Source organism: Crocodylus porosus, unplaced genomic scaffold (assembly GCF_001723895.1).
Source record: "Crocodylus porosus isolate Cpor-Errol unplaced genomic scaffold, CroPor_comp1, whole genome shotgun sequence".
NCBI classification, from domain to species: Eukaryota; Metazoa; Chordata; order Crocodylia; family Crocodylidae; genus Crocodylus; species Crocodylus porosus.
The window spans coordinates 15133803-15153732 of NW_017728950.1; the positions used below are offsets into that span (position 1 = coordinate 15133803).

Here is a 19930-nt window from a genome sequence, read left to right on the forward strand (position 1 = left end):
TGGTTGCCTGTGCTGTATGTGCAGCAAGTGAAAGCTGGGCAGTCCACACAGTAGGGGAGAGCAGGGGCACTGCTCAGACATTGAATAGCCCTGCCCTTTGAGGGGTTCATCCAAAACAGGTCAGTGAGAAGATTTCCATTTATTTCAATGGGTTCAGGATCAGCCTTTATACATCTCATACTGATGTTGCAGTATAAAGCAAGATATCCTAATTTTAAGAACAGAAATGAATTAACCAATATTCAATCAAATAAAGTCTGTTTACATTTGTTTACAGTTTACAATCAACAAATGGTTGTTGCCTTTGACCCTATCATTTCAACTGAGGCTGAAAAGCCTTTGATGCAGAATGGAGTTTTTTTTAATATTGTTTAAGTGATGTGTCACATTATTTAAGCTTTATTTTAAAAAATCAGCACTGGTGTCCATGTTAGTAGTGTACATACGTTTCTTATAGACAAACTGTGGTACAGCATACTCATTTCTTTTTTTTATTTTATTCTTGTTCATTTTGAAATTGGAATACCTAGGTATAGGCATAAGAACTAATTTTAAGTAATATCATACAATCCAAATCTGAAAGAAGATTCATTTTACATTCATAATATGTACTTTTTAGCTAATGTTGTTTTGCACAGCAACTCAGCTGTACTTTTTTGGTTTTTCGTAAGTTTCTATAAGGACTGGCCTATATGTACTTTTCTATGTACTTTTTTAGATCAAAGATGACTTATTACATTTAAGAAAAATTGCTTCACTCAGTATTTTCCCCATCTATTACAACTAATTTCTTCTGTTTACATAGCAAAGCAACAATAGCTGAAGCTAGAAGCTTCAAACTTGTCTTGTTTTATAAATCTTATTGAGGAATGGATGGAATTTGTGTTTGTAGTTTTAAAGTTTCGTATCTTTAAAATCAATAGTTGTATCATGCACTATTAGAATTTTGTAAAACATTCTGATGAACATTTTATAGACAGCTCAAGTGTCCTCAGCTAAAGGTCTCATCTAAGGTTATGCTGCTTATACAGCATTATATTTATAGCAAAATTGCAGCAGTAGTGAATTATGTTTCATAGTTTCACTTTTTTCATTGTATGGACTTCTTCAAGAAGTAGGGCTGATAATGACCTAATTTTTCAACAGCACAATTGATTTAGACTAATTAAGGTCACAGACTCCAGCTGATATCAATGAGATACAGAACAGGCCCCATACAATTTTATAGATATTAGTCTTTCAGTTAAATTTTGCACGTCTACAAAGACCTGATTTTCAATTTTTAAGCAAATACCATAACTTGCCATGGTTATGCATATAGCCAAAAATAAATGTTTGAAGTCAGATTCAAGTTATGAGTTTTTTGCCACTGAAATTACAAAAAATAGTTAATGGATCTTAACTATTTAAAATATATTTATTCACCAAGACTGCCCAGTGTGATTTAAAATTACATTGAGAAATAGTGTCCAAAAATCAAACTTTACCAATGAACTATCAGCTTACTACCCTCTTATGTTCATTTATCAGTGTGAAGAAACTGATTGTCTTTACTTGTGTGAGACTCATGGATGAAGTCTGAATGCCACTGAAATCAGTGGAACTTTGCCAGGACAAGATTTCATGTAATACTGTAGTAACAGGAATGTTCAAGTTTAAAGCAGTGAAGTTCTTCTACCTTTTAGCCCCATAGGCTGAATGAATGATGCAGAGCCATTCTGCAGGCTGGATCAAGCCCAAGGCACTGACTCTTCTGTCTCTAGATACCTGGATTGGGCTCCTCGACCCTTCTGTATGCCCTGTCATGCCCCAATCAGTCCTGTGCCATCTCTACCTAGTCCAGCACGTGGACATAAGGCCCTGTACCACCTCTGTCCAGCCTAGATACCTGAGATTGGGCTGTGCCACCACTGCCCAGCCCCTTGCACCTGGTCAGGCTCTGCACTGCTTCCACTGGACTGCATGCCCAACAAAGCACAGGGGGACCATGGTATCCAGTCGATGGAATTCCCTATAGTATGGAAATTTAGCAGAAGAGGAAAATACTGCCATTGCTCTCCCTTCCACTAATTTTCAGATCTGTGGGAAGCCCCTCAGGCAAGATAACATAACGCCATGAGGCAGATCTGGCCAGTAGGCCAGGGATTGCGCACCCCTGGTTTAAGAGAACTGGCATGTTGCGAAAACTGTACGTGGAAACTCACAGCACATAATCACATTGTATTTTACTAGCTTCCATTGATGAGCTTCCAGCTAACATCATATTAGCTACCATGGATTACAGACCTCTATACATTAATACCCCCCATGAGGACAAGATTATAAGCTATTAAGAATATTATCCCTGATGAGAACACTGCTTTTGTTTCCATTTGCACTCTCTCAGACAAGTATTTCAGATTTGGGGATTTCCTGTACCTATAAATGAATGGCACTGCAATGGGCCCCCATATGGATCCTCAAAATGCCAATATATCTATAACCAAACTTGAAGTCCTCTTTCTCCACAGCTTCCGTCTTTATCCTACTGGTAGACTGCAGGTACACTGATCTTCAGCTGTGAATACACAGGAAGGAATCATTAGAGAATGTGCACCAGATTTTAACAGGTTCTATCCCTCCATCATGTTTCTTTTCCATCTTGTGTATCACCAAGAGTAATAAACATTCTGATGGCTAAATTATGCCTTCAGCTAACTTCTTCAGAACCCCACCATCTTCATATTATGTTTCTAATAACTCCTATGAAACCCACTATTAACTTTCCCTGAGTTTGCACAGATGTTACAGATGTGATCAAAATCTCTATGATTAGTGGTAATATAAATCACATCCTAACATGAATTTACAGAAATGGCAAGAGAGGAGAAAAAAGTGCTTTTGCAAATTAAGCAAATTTGGTCTAGAGATACAATGAACATAAACATCGATTTGGTGAATGCACAAGTTTGGTACACTGAAGATGGAGGGAAAGCACCAGCATACAGCATTCCAGCATCACTGTAACCAGGATATAAATTGCCCAGATTCTGTCTTCTGTCTGCTGCTTTGCTTCTTCCTCAGGGGTACTCATATGACAGAAGCATTAATAATGGAAGTCACAAAATGTCATTACAACAGCACTTCAGTTATGTTGAAGGTATAATTGGCAAGTCGTATTCAAAAGCAAGCAAGAGAAGAACAGAACCAAATCAGATGAACTAACCTGTTGTGTGCCATGAATTTACATCTCTAGGACAATGGATAGACCTGCCTGTGAAAAAAAGGCCCTTTTGTCTTGTATACACTGGAGCAGTAGTGTGCCTGGATAAGATGGAGCCGACAATGGCCCACTCACCTAAGTCTATAAGCATGGACCTGACTCAGAAATTCACCAGTAAGGTTGTTTCAGGCTTGTTCCCCACTGTCCACTCCCAAGCCCTCTGTCTTCAGCATAAGTGGGCCCAGCATAGCCTGACGAATGAACTCCCAGATCTACAACACACCAGCAGACTTGAGTAAGCTAAGTGTGTTCAGACCTGTCCTCTCTAGAACTAGCCTCTCTTGCTCATAGATCAACCTTTTGTGTTTAAGGTGAACTATAGTTTGGGATTGGCCTGCAAGAACCATGTGCCTAAGCAAGGTTAATGGGAATCAAGCATCTAATACATACAGACTCCAAAAATCTCAGCCACCACTTTTCTATGCTTAGCATTGGTTACTAATTATTTGTCCAGTGCATGTATCTCTTCCCTTGCAATAGAACCTGTTGATCCTGGATTGGCCTTGGCTGGTATCTTTGGACCCACAGATAAGGCAAACATGGAAGACAATCATCCTCGACAGTGTATCACCCTAAGCAGAACTGAAGCAATACGGACATAATATACATGCCCATACACCTTTGAACAATCTAACCTGCTTCTTTGTTGAGGTGAGAAAATGTTTTATATAACAGAATTCTCTCTATCTTTCAAGAATAATATTAACACTACTTAACTCAATAAAGAAGGTGTGTATGTTCAATCTCTAGGCACTAAGAAGTGAAGTTCTGGATGGTTTCTTTCAAAAGCTACGTTGAACATGCTAATTGGTGATATGACCATTGATCCTCTTTTATGGAGTATTAATCTCTGAGATCTAAGCACAAGGTTTTATGGGCAACATGAAGAACTTGATAGCTAGCTACAGTGATGTTTGGAGAAAGCCACCTTTATTTTTTTATCTTTCTTATGAACAGGTAGGGGGAGAATTCTGAATCAAATAAAAGGCTATTCATTAATTGTGTATATTCTGATTCTTTGCGCCTGAATGATTTTGTTTTCTCACACTATTTCCCTCCTATTGTTTCTTGCACATGCATCTTTTCTTACATAAATATAAGCTTTTCCAAACATGGACTATGACACCTTATGCATGTTCAATATGATTTCATAGTGAGACACTGCTACTGACTTGCTTACAGCCATGACTAAAAGATTTACTGTATTTACTCAGCTATAAGATGAAGGGGATTCTCCTGGCCATAGCGCACATGGAAACTCCTTCCCCTGCCTGGCCAATAAAAAGTGCTGACACTGCTGCACAGCCAGGCAAGGGCTGACCTTCCACATGCTGTGCTCTCAGAACAGCATCTGACAGTAAGGGGTGCAGGAGGGTGGGGGGAAAGAGGCAGAGTTGGGGGGGAAAGGGTGGAGACTGGGGGGAGTTTGAGGGGAAGAGGCAGAGACAAAGGAATGGGGGATGGAGCAGAATCTGTGGGGAGTTGGGGCTCAGAGGTTCAGGTTGCAGGGGGGCAAGAAGGCTGCAGGGGGAACAAGTGTGTGGAGCAGAGGGCAAGGGGGGCAGATGACCCTCCCCACAACCACTGCTTTGCCTGCTGTCACAGTAAGGGAGGGTGATTCAAGACAACCCACCAAAACTTAGATTCTGTACCTGGAAAATTATAACAAAAATATTAATTTTCCATATATAGAATCTAATTATTGGGGGGTTATATTACATTCAGGGTCATATTATAGTTGAGTAAATACAGTAATATACACTGAAAACAAAATGTGTGTCCTATGCTATTGTTTTCATCATAACTGTATAATACATCCAGCCACCTATTTTCATTATAGGCAACTTGTCAGATTTCACTTTAGGTCTTCTGTTTGCTCCAATAAATAAAGGACTAATTGAATTAAAATATTAAAACAATGTAGGTAAGTTGAAAGGAATGTTTTATGAGGTAAATTAAAGGCACAGCAAGATAATATATACAGTATTTCTGCTAAGTAAAGATAGAAGGAGGAAAATATATTTTAAAATTACCTGTTTGATTTTAATTGGCAGAGGTAAGAACTATTCTTCAGTACTATTTCCTTTTCACAGTGACTATTGACAGTTACTTGGAGGATTCTCTGGTGGATCAAAGTACAACCTTTTGGGAGTAAGCATGAACACTATAATTGGATCTCAGGTCAGTTTTATTTTATTTAATTTCAAACCTATCAAACAAAAACAGTGAAAACAGCAAATCACTTAACTGCTGGAGAGGTTTGACACTAAAGAAGCCTTTAATATAGGTGCCATAATTTAAATCATCTAGAGCCATGCAAACCCCCTCCTGCTGATAGGTGTATTATTTAACAAAGTAGACAATCAGCAATTCTCACCCAAGTAGAATATCCCCTGGGGCTTTTCCTTTGGTCTAATTTTCACCATAATATTTTTCTGTCTCTACATTTGTTTGTGTAGCGAAATCTCCTGTATAGTATGCGTTTAATAAATCTAACATTCCAAAGAATAGTAGTTAATAGATGGGCCAAAACCAAATTCTTAGATTTGTACAAATACACAGAGACACACATAGTCAGAAACATAAATGTATAGTCCTAAACTTGGGAAAGTTTAGATCTCTGTTGAGATCCAAGTTTATAACAAGGAAACTCATCTCCAGTAGAATGTTTGAGATATATTTAACTATTAAATATATATTTAACTACTAGACTGACAACAACTACCTGAGCTTTCTTTTTTACAAACATAATATGCTAGATTAATACCAAGATCCAAAGAGGTACAGGGAAATGTTCCAGCTTTTGCAGTATTCTGCTCTTAGCCCCATGTGATTGTTGTGCAGGAACCAGGCCACAAAGCTGAAGCTAATTTCAGTGGCATGATTCCCCTAAAATGCCAATGGAAAAATGAGTAACTGAGTAAAAGAACCATTGACCTTTCAGCATTCTCTTATTTGCTTTCCTTCTTGGCCACTAAAGAGAGCGAGTCAAGGTTAGTAGTCACAATGGGAGCCCAGAGAAGTACAGCTGCTTCATAATGGAGGCCAGAGAGGAAAGAAACTGTAGAAACAGAAAGCCTACATAAATCTTGACATTCACAATTTTCAGGGGTCAAGTTTCTAGTTGAGATAGGAAGACAAAACTTAACCAGTATTTGGATCCTGAAGTAGTTCCCCCCCCACACAAAAGCAACCAGGATGATTGTTCCAGTGTGTTTGGACTTAGACTCCTCATAAGATGGTTGTAGGTTGCATTTATTCCTCGTGTAACTCCCAAAGAAGTCAGCTGAGTTGTACCAAGGTAAATTTGTCTTTGTAAATGCTAATTATTCCAGTAAAGCATATAATTTGATTCTAGTGACCTATTTAAATGGAATGAAAATTCCTCAAGATGCTACGTTTGTCATATTTTGCTTTATAGCTGTAACTTTTTTACTTTGTATTAAAAGTGGAATTTTTCTCAGCACTGGATGAAAACTACTTTCACAAAATTTGCTTCAATTAAGTTTCAATTCAACTACAATGAGTATTTGTTGGAACAATGCATTATTTAAAATCAATGACTTAGGAAAAGAAGGGGAGAAATCAGCTTGCTCAAAGTCACACCTTGTCCTCCCTCACCACAGTTAACTAAGTATTCAGTAAAGACTAAACAATAATTTCTGTGAATGTTGAGAGAACTCAAAGGATTGTACAGAAAACACTTTACTCGCAACTGATATAAGGACATCTCTGAGGAAGAACAAAGCACCTGTTTAAAAACGACATGACAGAACAGGTTTAGACAGGGAATGAATGAAATGCTTGTTCATTGAAACTGCTAGTAAAGGTTCTAAATTCACCACGTAGAATGGGACTGTACATGTCAAAATTTGGATTTATAGATTCTTAATGTCAGAAAGAACCAATTCAATCCTCTAGTTCAGGAGTGCTTAACCTCCAGCATGCAGGTCAAAAGTGGCCTGCAAAACCATGTCATGAGGGCTGTGGGGATCACCATAGGTCTGGAAATTTGGCAGAGAGGGAGCAGTGATCATTAATATGGCCACCCTCTCCCACAGCCAAATTCCCAAAATCCCAAGCTTCACACGCACTCCATGGAACCAGTCCACACTCTCTCACCCCTGCCTTTGGATTGGGACTGGGCCACGCCCCCTTCACTCTCATGGGATTGGGTCAAGTTCCTCTGCCCTGCAGGGACATGTTAGGGCCGACCTGCCTCCTGCACACAGCTGGAGGGTGCCCACCATGCCTGTCCCAGGCTCTGAACTGGGACCACCAACTAGATCCGGCCCATAATGAGACCAGGTACTGCCCATTCAGCCCATCAAGCAAGAAGATTGGGCACCACTGATCTAGTCTGATCTCCTGTATAACACAGGCCATAGAATTTCACCCCATAATTTCTGCATTGAGGTCATAATTACTAGTTGAGGCAAAATGTCTTTTTAGAAAGACCTTCAGTCTTGATTTAGAGGTCAAATGACAGAGAACATACCACATCCCACAGTAAGTTCTTGCAGTGTTTACTTACCCTTGATTTAAAAACTGTGCCTTATTTCTAATCTGACTTTAAGACCCCTACCCTGAGAAAAAGTATCTTCAGTGACAAGTAGTCATTAATTAAAGCACCTGCAGCAACAAAATATTCAAAATGGGAGGACATTAAGTTAGGTCCAAAATCTAAGGAGAACACTGTTAACTGACCTGACATACTCACTTCTGTGCTGTGGCTGCAAACTCAGCATTTAAGTCCCATACAACATTTAGGTGCCATGTTTTTGCCCAGAGAATTGCCACTTTCCTATTAGAAACTACAGGCATGCAAGTGTTCATTCAGTTTCTCCTGAGGAGACAATGCATGAACTGGGATTACCCTGGTCTGGGGAAGGCACAGAGAACAGGAGAGAGGGAGCAGCTGCAGGCTGGATGTCTGTACTGCTCCCTCTCCCTTTCCAATGGTAGAATTTGATCAGAAATTTCTCAGACATTTCTGATGCCAAAAATGAATGCCTGTTCAAAGCCCCAGTGATCTCCTTAAAGTTTTTCTGATAGCTTGGGATAATCCATTGGAATGTGTCTTACGTTACCTGGAGCAATCATGCAATTGCCCTAAACACATCTTTCATCTGGTGGAAGAGGAAACAGTGCAGTATACTAAGAGCTTTGAATTCTGCTCTGGAATATCAGGAAGGCATTTTTATGTTTATTGTATTTTATTTTATTGTTTCTGAGTACTATTGTGACCAGATGCCCCAAAGGCAAAGCCCCCAAGGAGTATCTGACTGAAAGGGAAAAGAGTCACTTACTGATTCACCACCATCACTTCTTATAACGCTAGAATCTTCCAGTGTGTTTTTCTATCCAAAAACAAATCCAACCTGGCATCAGTTTCTGTTAGTTATAAAACAAGGCAGTAAGGCTCCAAGGGTGAACAGGGAGGGAAATGATGGGGTTTGTCATTTCTCTTCTTGTATGGTTTATGTCTTCTAAACACTAGGATGAGAACGAATCTCATATAGGTTGGAAGTGTTCAATTTTCTTAACCACTAGAAGTTAATGTTCAGGACAGAGGCTTATATTCACTGTTGCTAAAAATCTGTCTCCTACTGAGGTAATAGTCACATCACAAAGCAAAAACATGTTTGGCAAAAGTGCCTGCTTGGTCAAAAGAAACCTCGATGCAAACCGGCTCACTGATGCATTCCCTTCACTTACAACTTTCTGGGAAGTTTAAAAAGCAATAGACACTTAACACATCTGAAGAGAATAGCCAGACTAGTTAGCTTGACCACTGTTTTTATCCACTCCCATCCTCACCTTCTGTTTTCTAACTAGGTTTGTGCACCAGGAACATCCCTCAGTCTAACATACTTCTGTGTTCTTACTTCCTCCAGATTTTTTCCTTAAAACATATTACTTCTAAGAGGCCTAGAAATGTAGAATTAATTCTCTTGGGGTATCTATACACATACTCCAATATGTTCTAAATAGAGTGTGTCTAATCTGAACACTGGCATCCTGCAATGTCATATGCATTCAGCATCCCACATTTCAAAATGATAGCAGGGGTGCTTTAACTAAAATTCATCAAATGAGCTTTAGTTAAGGAATCCCACAGCCATTTTGAAACACAGGATACTGAATACATGTAACTCTGTGGCTTTTTAATTAGAGCAGCTGTTTGGAAGCCATTGTAAAGCCCCCCGCCCCTCCCCCACTACCACCCCAGAGCACATGTATAGACACCCTTGATTGTTATATCCCACTGAACATCCTGGGATTACATTTTGTCTCCTTAGATCCTAACATACTTCAGACAGAAATTTGCCTCCACTTTTTGTCTGTAAAGGCCCTTGCCCACTGATAGCACAATATAAAAAGTAATAATTGTATTTATTAAAAAAATAAATCACTATTAATAATAGTTCTTAAATAACTATTTAAAGTTTGTTTGGTCTTCTGCAATATTTAAGTCAGTAACCAGAGGCTGAAAATGATTGTGTAATTGTTCTTGCAACATAAAAACATTGTTGTACAATAAAAAATGTTAGATATCTCACCCACGGCATTTATTGTATAACCAGCAGGTATTGTAAAGCAACAATATTCTTGAGAAAAGAAAGCTAAGCCCACTTGAACTCTTGAAAGCACTCTGATCACTGAGGCTGAACCATAATATCTAATGGGCAGGTTCATCATCATCATTGACAATCCCTTGAAGCCAAGGATAATTGTCTTCCACGATTGTCTTATCTGTAGGTCCAAAAATGGCCAACAAAGTCAACCCGGGATCAACTGGTTCTATGGTAACTCAGGCATGTGTTTTCTTGTGGGGTAGATGGCTCTGGAATCCTGATTTGGTCTACAACACACTGTTTCTTCCAGTCCTGCTTTTCCATCTCCTGCTTTTCTGTTGTCATGAGGTTTCGAAGTATTACAACAAACTCTTCCTCAATTTGGGGTGGTCCTGGGCGATAGCCTCCCACAAGTTGATGTCAATATTTCATTTTTTCAAGCTGATCTAGAGGACATCTTTAAAAAGCTTTCTCTGCCTTCCTCTTGAGTATATACCTTGATTGAGCTGGGAGAATAAAACTTGCTTCAGAAGTCTGGAGCCAGACATCCAGATGACTTGGACAGCCCAGCAAAGTTTATGTCAAATGATCATTGTCTCAATGCTTGTGGTGTTTGATTGTGAGACAACACTAACGTTGGTACATTTCTCTTCCCACTAGATTTGAAGGATCTTTTGCAGGCAGCATTGATGGTATTTCTCCAGCAACTTGAGTTGTCTCCTGTATGTTGTCCACATCTCAGCTCCATACAGTAAGACAAAGATCATGACTGCTTGATAAACTAATAGCTTGTTTCAAATCTGATGTCACAATCCTCAAACATGCATTTCCTCAGGCATCCAAAGACTGTACTTGCACATTTGAGGTGATATTGTATTTCTTTGTGATGTCAGCCTTCTATGAGAGATGCTGCTGAAGTACAGAAAGTACTCAATATTCTTCAGTCACATTGTAAATCTGAATTACTGGAACTGGGGTCTGCTCATTAAGAGCTTGTTCATGAAGACCTTAGTCTCCTGAATTTTAAGCTTCAGTCCCATTTTTTGTGTGCTTCAGTAAAGATGTCAATGATTGCCTGAAAGTTTGCTTCCGAGTAAGCACGCACTACAGTATCATCAGCGTATGGGAGCTCGATGACTGAAGTCAGGGTAGTCTTGGTTTTGGTTCAGAGTCGGCTGAGATTAAACAGCTTATCATCCATTCTATATTTTAGCTCCACTCTGACTGGAAGTTTGTTCATGGTCAGATGTAGCATCATAGTAATCAATATCAAGAAGAATGTTGAAGTGATGATGCAGCTTTGCATAACTTGTGTCTGAGCTGCAAAGGGATCCATTACTGAGTACCACTAATGGCATGCTGTCATGGAACAGGCAAAAATATTTCAGTGATGAGTTTCAATGGGCATCCATACCTCAGAAGGATCCTCCACAGTACTTCTTGGTTGACAGAGTCTAAAGCTTTTGTGAGATCAAAAAAGCCCATGTAGAGGGATTTATGTTTGTCTGGCATTTTTCCTGCAGCTGGCAAATAGTGAGGATCATCTTGGTTGTGCCTTTTGATACCCTAAACACTGAAATTCTGGGAGAAGCTCTTCAGCAAGCACAAGGAGATGGTTCAGAAGGGTTCACGCAAGAATCTTTCCTCTGGTGGGCAGCAAGTTCATCCCTCTGTAGTTTTCACAGTCAAACTTATATCCTTTCTTGAAGATTGTCATGATTATGATGGCATCCTTAAGTTCATCTGGGATTTCTTCAGAATTCCAAATCCTTAAGATGAAGGCATGGAGCTGTGATGTGAGCTCCTCTTTGCCATGCTTAAAGATTTTGGCAGAAATCCCATCTGCTCCAGATGACTTGTCATTCTTCATCTGATTGATGGTTTTCTTCATGTTGTCAAGGGTTGGAGGGATTCCAAGATCATCTCTGACTGTGTTGTGGGATGGAATTGAGAACATACTCTTCAATAACTGTCTCAACTGAGAAGGCCTTCAAAATGCGCCTTTCAGGGGGCATTGATAGCTCCCCCTTCCTTGATAAGGTCTCCTCCGTCCTTAGGTCTCAAGGGGGTTGGTCCCTGAGTACTCAGGCCATAGATAGTTTTGGTGGGACTAAAAAAATTGAGCATATCATGGAATTCAGCAAGATATTGAATCTCCTTTGCCTTGTCTTCTCACCATCTGGTTCTTCATATCATAGATCCTCCTTTGAACCTCTGCCTTGACTTGCTGGTGATTCAGTTTCTTTTCCTTGAGGTTGATCTCATTCTGCGAAGTACAAAAGGCCTTGCACTTGACCAAATCTTGAATCTCCCAGTTATTCTCTTCAAACTAGTCTTGATGCTTCCTGGTACAGAATCCAAGTGTCTCTTCACAGACGCTGATGATGGTGGACTTGAAGGCACCCCCAGCACTGCTAACATTCTCCCGTTGTTATTGATTGGAATTTGCCAGTTTTTCATTCAGGCACTGGTGGAAGAGGTCTCACCAGATTGGGTCCTTGAGTCGTTTGATGTTGAACTTCCATCAGCATTGCTTCGGCTTCAGCTGTTATTTGGGAGCCAGTTTGAGCAACATAACTGGGTGAATGAGTCAGCGATCAGTCCAGTAATCATCAGCTCCTAGCATAGCTTGAGTGACGTGGATATCTTTGCAATCCTGGGCACAAACAATGATGTAGTCAATCAAGTGCCAACGCTTAGATTGCAGGTTTTGCCATGAAATCTTTTGTCTGTTTTTCTACTGAAACAAGGGGTTGGTGATGGTGAGTCCATGTTCCGTACATTTGGTCAAGAGGAGGATGCCATTGGAGTTGACCTTTCCCACTCCTTTCTTGTGGATGGTTCCATTCCAGAAGTTCAAATCCCTTCTGACTCTGGCATTGAAATCGCCAAGCAGGATAAGTCTGTCTCCCTTCAAAACATCATAGAGGACTTGGTCAAAGTTGGAAGAGAGGAGTTGGTCAGAGTTGGCATAGAATTCCTCCTTTGTTTCATCAGAGATATCAAGGCAGTGGGGGTGACAATAATTTATTGGGTCCATGCCAGTTGAAGGCAGATAGTTATGAGGCACTTGTTAAGTCCAGTAGGAAATTTGTTGAGTTGGTTTATGAGTTCATTCTTAACGGCAAAGCCAATTCCATGAAGTTGGTGTTCTCCATCCTGTATACCCTTCTGGAAGAGGGTATAGCCAGCCTTCTCCTTGTTCTTTGAGCTGCCCATCTTCTGCTTGCCGGGTGTTGCTTAGTTTTGAGTTCTTAAGCCACAAATGCCATGAGCCACCCTGGACATTCACCATTAGTGGGCAGTTTATCACTAGAGTAAACCACTAGGCTATTTAGTTATTTCAGGCAATATGTATTTGCTTACCACTATAGATACAGAAATTATTCTGAGGTCCTCACAAGAGCTTTAGATTTTTTGTGTATAAAATGTTAAACCAGTACCTTTAGGACAAAATCAGAATCCAACAAATACCCCTCAGACCATGAAAAAATGTCAAGGAATAAAATATCAATATGCAGGTTTTCTGGGGATCATTAGGAAATATATTTCCATTCCAGCCATAAAAAGCTCCTCAAAGTCTAACGTGAGTTATGAGTTTAAACCTCTGTACTTGTTTACACCTGAAGATAATGATGCACTCATTCCATTGCTTTTGGGAAAGGTTATTTTTGCTACCAGCAAGCAACCTCCCCTTTTTTTATGTATTACAAGGTCTTTGAAATTAGAAGTTACCCTGTCTCTCTAAAGGGAGTTTCCTCTTAAAAGAAAACAAAGAAAATTATATGCCTGAATCTGGTAGGACAATTTATTGTTGTTTATGTCTGCAGTAGACCTAAAAGCAACCCAAATGGAACTGAGCTTCCTTTTCTGGGTAAAAAGCCTAACAAATACTGTCCTAATTTTGTTAATGGACAGATTGTTTTTTCTCCTAAGTTCACTCAAAGGTAAACTCTCTGAGAGAGAGCTCTTGGTGCAGTAAACACAGTATTTTTAAAGTGCATACATGAGTCAGAGAAAGTGTGTTTGTGTAGGAGTGGTGTGAGAGCAGTCCTTAAAACAGAAGATCTTTGCAACTGTTCTCCTACTTCTAAAGCGGGTTTTTAAACATACAAATTTCTGTGGAATGAATTCTGGGAATCTGTCCAGATAACTACATTCTTCTATCCGGCCCAAGTGGAAGCTCATGAACAGCAAGTTGTAATTCTTTTTATGTTTGCAGAATTCATCTAAATACCTTTGCTTTCCTATACATGTATTTTTGAGAGAACTGAGATCTGTCACATATCATGTGGCAATGTGCACTCTCAAACACACAGCTTGTTGGGAACATCATGATGAGGATAAGGTAAATAAATACTGATCTTTGATTAAAAAGACAATCATCATATCATGTCAGTAACTTGGGTCTTACAGTCATCAACATTATATGTGCTCATTGCCCTCTTCTGGTCTTAGCTGGTAATATTAAAATAGTTATTTTGAAATACATGAATTAGATCTCCTAAGAACATTATTCATATCTCTGACAGACTTTCCATTGCCCAGTCTTGGTTACTTGTTGAACAAGTTTTTCAAGTTTTTCAAGCAGTTAGTCCATGCTACCTGGTAACCGCAGAAAAGGTATATGCCTAATCTCTCTCCTTGAAGCACAAGATCCAGTGCTGCCTGGATGAGAGAAAAATATCAGTCTTGTGTGAGGTTATCACCACAATTACCAGAAAACAGAGAAGCAAGCCTGCTAAAAACCCTCATGCTGATGCTTTCCAGGAATTGTTTGGCTACATTAATTTTGACTGAGATTTAGAACTAGGTTTTATTCATACACATACAGTTTTATATTACATAAAGATGTTTTAAAAGGCTTCTGACAGCTCTCTTTAGGGGGAAGAAAATGCTGGCTCTGGTAACACAGCCCAGTGACACTCTTCAGTGCAAGGGTAGAAGGTAGAGAGGTCCATTGGACTCAGCACAATAGGAGCATGCAACTGTTGCCATAAAGCTAACAAGATAGAGTGAAAATTGTCTTCACTTGGCATCTGAAAGCATCATACATAAGATCTGACACTCATACAAACATATGCACATATACTGTGGTCATGACTCCTTGCCCAATATTAGTCCCCACTTCCGTTTTCATCTGCACAGTTTTCTGAGTATCTACAATGTATTTTCATTTTGTGCCTGTTCCACAAATGTACCAATTGGCATATGCTGTACCTAGAAGTAACTTTGGGCATGAACAGGATCCTTTTAACAAGTCAGGCCTTTTTCCTTAGGGTCTGACTTCTGAAGGAAGAGAGAAGATACTATTGTCTACTGCAACAAGTTATATTCAGTGCTTAGTTTGAAGTTGCCTTTGTTCCCTAAATATCTCTTTACAGCATATGTCTGCTCAAAAACCTGAAGCAAGGAGCAATTTTTTTGTACCTCCATTAATTACTGTCTGGTTCCCCCATGTTAGCGTAGCCCCCACCCCTAAGTTGCAAAGGTTTAAGTAGAGAGGGATGGGGCCACTGCAAACCCAGGAAAACCAGACCCAGGGAATCTGGCTGCCATTAGCCAATAGGAGAGGGAGTGGGTGGGGTTACAAAAAGCCTGGGAAAATGGAAAACGGGGGACAGTAGGTTGAACTGCAACCCCCTGCCTGCTTTGAGGGCTAGCAGGAAGGGAAATGGGAAAGAGGAGCTGCAATTTGGGGGGCATTTTGCCCAGAGTCAGTTAGGTTGGAGAGGCCTTGCTCCTTGTACCACTGAAAGAGCCCCAGGGAGATTGTGGAGGAGCCTGGTCTGAGTGCACATGGGAGAAGAATTGACTTCCCCACAAAGGAGACCCCAGCAGGAGCCAAGCGAGTAGTACTGAAAAGGCTGCAGAAGTTAGTGCAGTGTGATTGTAGGGCAGAAGAAGTCCTTGTGCCATCTGGGATAGCTTGGGTTGTGCACAGGGTGAAGATTCTCACCCAGGAGGGTCCTTGTGAAACTGCTTGGAACTGGGGTTTTAAGTTGCCCTGTTAAAAAGAGTAATTGTGTTAACAGGTTTCCATGCTGGGTTACAGCTTGCTGTTTGGATACTTGTGTGTGTAAATAAATCAAACTTGTTTGTACCCTCCTGTTAAACTTAGGTACTCCTAGGAGAAACTGAGTCACCACTGTCACACACCCATATCCTCTTGTGAGATGGGTTACATTAGAATAAATGAGTGCATTTCAGTCATTTCTTTTCCTATTCTCATGGATGGGAAATGGTTGCCCATGTTTGTAAATTCAGCAGAAATCAAGTTGAAGCTGTTTTGGCAGACTTCTTAGATTCTCCATTGCTGGTAATAGTTACATACCTAAATCCAACTCTACAATGCAAATACCCTTACCTGGAGATAGATACATTAGAAGGCAGGGTAGATTTGCACCTTATAGGCCAACCAAAGTAAATTATCTGTCTATCTGTCTATACAAGCTAGGGATCTACCAAATTTGCAATGTGATTTTTGCAGAAACCACAAACTTGGTAGATCTCCAGAAAAGAGCCTGGTCCCTGTAAAAAAGCACAGGGACTGCAAAACTGCACAAAGTCAACTGCAAGTGGGGTCGGGAGGGAGAGGAGGGGAAAGAGTGCTGCAAAAACAGAAAAGGGCAGAAAACCATGGCATTCTGAAGCACAAAGGGAGGGAAAGGGAAGGAGATTTTCGTGGTGGACCTGTCATTTTCCAGGGAGGAGTGGGACTTCTGGGGCCTCTTGGCTAATCAGAGGTATTGGGAGGTGGGGGCTGCCACACACCACCATGAAAATGGCAACTAGCGCCATGCTTAGACTATGAAACTGGGGGGCAGCCGCCTCAAATTCAGGAGGTCCTAGTCTATTGCTATCTATCTGTCTATATCTATAGCTCTGTGTGTGTGTGTGTGTGTGTGTGTGTGTGTGTGTGTGTGTGTGTGTGTGTGTGTGTGTGGAGAGAGAGAGCACAAGTTTTCATGGGCTGAAACTGTCTTCATCAGATGCCTTATTAACATATTATCACTCTGTTTGAATTGAGTGCCTCTAATAATGACTGATGGACTAGATCTGTGCCCCTCCATTGTCTTCCCCTACCCCAACATACCCCGTGCAACTTTCTTCCAGTGATTTCAGCTCTGGCTCTGGAAGAACAGAGGGCAGAGCAGCAGCAGTGCAGGCACAGAACCTAGAGGTCTGCAGATGCTGGGGGAGTTATAAAGGTCATATAATTTTCTTCTAAAGTATACCTTCTCAGAGTCTATAGATAACTCTGGTATTTCATAGTGGATTTATCTATGACTTGGTATCTGGCCTTCATATATCTGCTCTTGTGGCATACTCTAAAATAGGGGCAGGCAATTATTTTGGACAGAGGGTCGTTTACTGAGTTTTGGCAAGCCATTGAAGGCCACATGACAGGCAGCCCAGTGCAGATTAATATTAATTTTCTAAAATTTTTAGGGGCCCTGCGGGCTGGATAGAATGGCTTGGCAGGTGGCATCCAGCCCCTGGGTCGCATTTTGCCCACCCCTGCTCTAAAAACTATCAGCAAGAGGTGAGCTCTTCCAAGGAGGTAGCCTGATATTAAGTGCTTGAATCCAAGATAGAAAGGCAGAGGTAAATTTGGTAAGTTATGGATCTTTATTCCTATTGGAATATCAGAGGGAAGTGAGGTAGTAGGAAAAGAGGATCTAAAACAGATTGGCCCATAAATCAAGCTGAGGTTAGGCTAAGATTTACTTAAGTTGATGCTCATGGGAAACCCTAGAAATGGGATGAATTTGGATGATCTAATATGTGTACATTCTGTTCAGAACAAATTGAGCACTCCAGTTCCTTATTATTTTATCCATGGCTACTCAAGGATGGAAGCCATTTTTAAGTGCACTTGGAGGAAATGCATGCATTTCTCTCTACTTTGCTTTTACAGTGTTTTTCATGTTTATGCAGTGCTTCATTTAACTTCCCAAAACTTAACTTCAGTTTGTATTTGAATTATATGGTTCTGTAGGGCAGTCTGCTTGTCTTTATCCTAAAAGGAATATCATGTATTTTCATTGTTACCTATATTTCTTGTGTATTGCTTGTTATGTCTCTAAACTACATATTTCTCCTTTGAGTGATTGTCCATATGCACATCCTCACTGTGGGTATACATGCACCCTAATGTTCAAGATGGGAAATTCTTTGTGTAAGCTGTCCCTGTAGGGAACACATTGTAGCCTTTCCTCTACTTGTGCCATGTGCTGTGAGGATTAAAAGAAGTGCACACTTCCTACTCTTAAATTCCCTCCAGCTGTTATCAGTTCAAAAGAGAACTCTGTTGGCTCACAGTCTGAGGCCTAAAACTCTAGTTGAAGGTCTTTAAAAGTTTCTAATATCGTTATTTATTATCATCTTTGTATTTTCAAATATACCCATTTTGTTTTGCCTTTTTTTCTTTGTTATTTCCTTCTGCATGGGAGAGGTCCCCTTATGGCAGTGGTACATTCAACACCAAATAAACAAGTAATCAATGTACCTAGCCTTCAGAACACCAACTCAAATTGTCTTAGTAGACTTAAGTCCCTACACCAGACATATATTGAGAATTCAGTTTGTAGACTGAGGCCATCCAAAGAGAGATCTCTTTGCAGAAGGCATCAAGAGAAAGTGCCAGTTCTGCTTCAGAGGAGGCCTCTGTTCAGACTCCCTAATGCCTTTCCATATTCTGTGGCCAAAAGCCATCTATATACTTTCTACCCATACCTTTGATCCCCTGGATGGTGATTATGCTGCTCTCTCTTTGGCTGAGTCAGGTTGGTGGTACTGGGACTGTTTGCTAGTGTTAGTGAAGGAACCCAGTTCCCGCAATCTTTCCTCATAAATCATGTCCCTAGCCCCCTCACCATTTTTGTTGCCCTGTGAGAGACTGCTAGGACACAAACACATCATAGGGAGACACATGTATGAACAATACAACTCAGAGAACTGCAGTGACTTTTCTTTTTCATCACTCTGTGTCCCCCTCCCCACCTATACTTGTATATTCCTTTAATTATTTTAGTTAATCTGTTCCCTAAGTAGGCCTTGTTTTCCATCTTAGTTCATTACAATTCATTTTTTCCATGTTTGTTTCAGAAAACCTTGCCAGCTGTCCCCAGATGGCACCAAGCTAATGCCCAATCTGGCTGTAATTTTAAAGTGCTTCTTAAAAACAGTATGTCTTTTTTGGTTTAAATACCCAGCTCATTTCATGGTGTAACAGGGAACCTGCAGCTCCTGTTACTTATCGAGGAAAAATAGGGGCAAACAGAGCCCAGACAGACAAAGCGTGGAGCTAACTGTAAAGGAATAAGCAGCCAAATCCCATAATGGGAAGTGCCTATTGTGCTATAGCACAGCATACAACAACAGTAGAGTAACCCCTTCCGACCCTACCAACTATGAAACTATGAAACCTGTGGAGGCAGAGAGAAACTACTGCAGCCTGATGCTATAGGGTACCCTAAATTCAGACCAGTAAGCAAAGCTTGTTAGAGGGCATCTGCAGATGGCCTAGGGCATCATCTGACTGGAAGGAGCAGGGCTCTGGTGGTATGTAAGCTAGGGCCAGAGTTACAGTAATCAGTCTGACCCTGGAAGCTGAAGAGGAAGAAGCTCTGCAACAGGATGCCTGTTGCTGAGAGAGTGAGCAAGATCCTGTTCTGTCTGTGAGCTGCAAGTAAGAAGCTGAGGGCTGGCAGGGGATTCGAATCAGTATGGATAGTGATTTAATTGGATACCTGGGAAGCTTAGAGAATTAAGTTACAGCCAATGCACTTATGTTTTTGGTTGACTTTAACTGGTGGACCAGGTATGGGACTGTAGGAGAGATCAAGAGATCTCAGTAGTACCAGCAAGGCACATGAGGCTTAAGCCTGCTGGGAAGAGCCAAGCCAGGGGCCAGGAACCCACAGCCCAGGAGGGGCAAGGGCAGGGCTAGCGAGAGCCCCAGAGAGGCCAGAGAAGGCAGAAAAGAGTCCAGAGAAGGTCCAGCACCTGAGAAGGGTGTAAACAGGGCTAGGGGCACATCACCCAAGAAAGGCAAGATGAAGGCTGGAACCCAGGAGTCAGATCC

The 19930-nt window shown here is 40.8% G+C and overlaps 1 long non-coding RNA gene across 2 annotated transcripts in view; it reads left to right on the forward strand.

The window, feature by feature from the left end:
• The first annotated feature begins 412 nt into the window (after positions 1–412).
• Positions 413–19930, forward strand: part of LOC109323740 — a 32705-nt gene continuing 13187 nt past the window's right edge. Inside the window, exons 1-3 of one of the 2 annotated variants that reach the window (XR_002104734.1) lie at positions 413–3913; positions 5356–5443; positions 14063–14272. This is a non-coding gene — a long non-coding RNA (uncharacterized LOC109323740). Of the gene's footprint in view, positions 3914–5355; positions 5444–14062; positions 14273–19930 lie in introns of those variants that run through there. The other variant, XR_002104735.1, reaches the window with a different exon arrangement.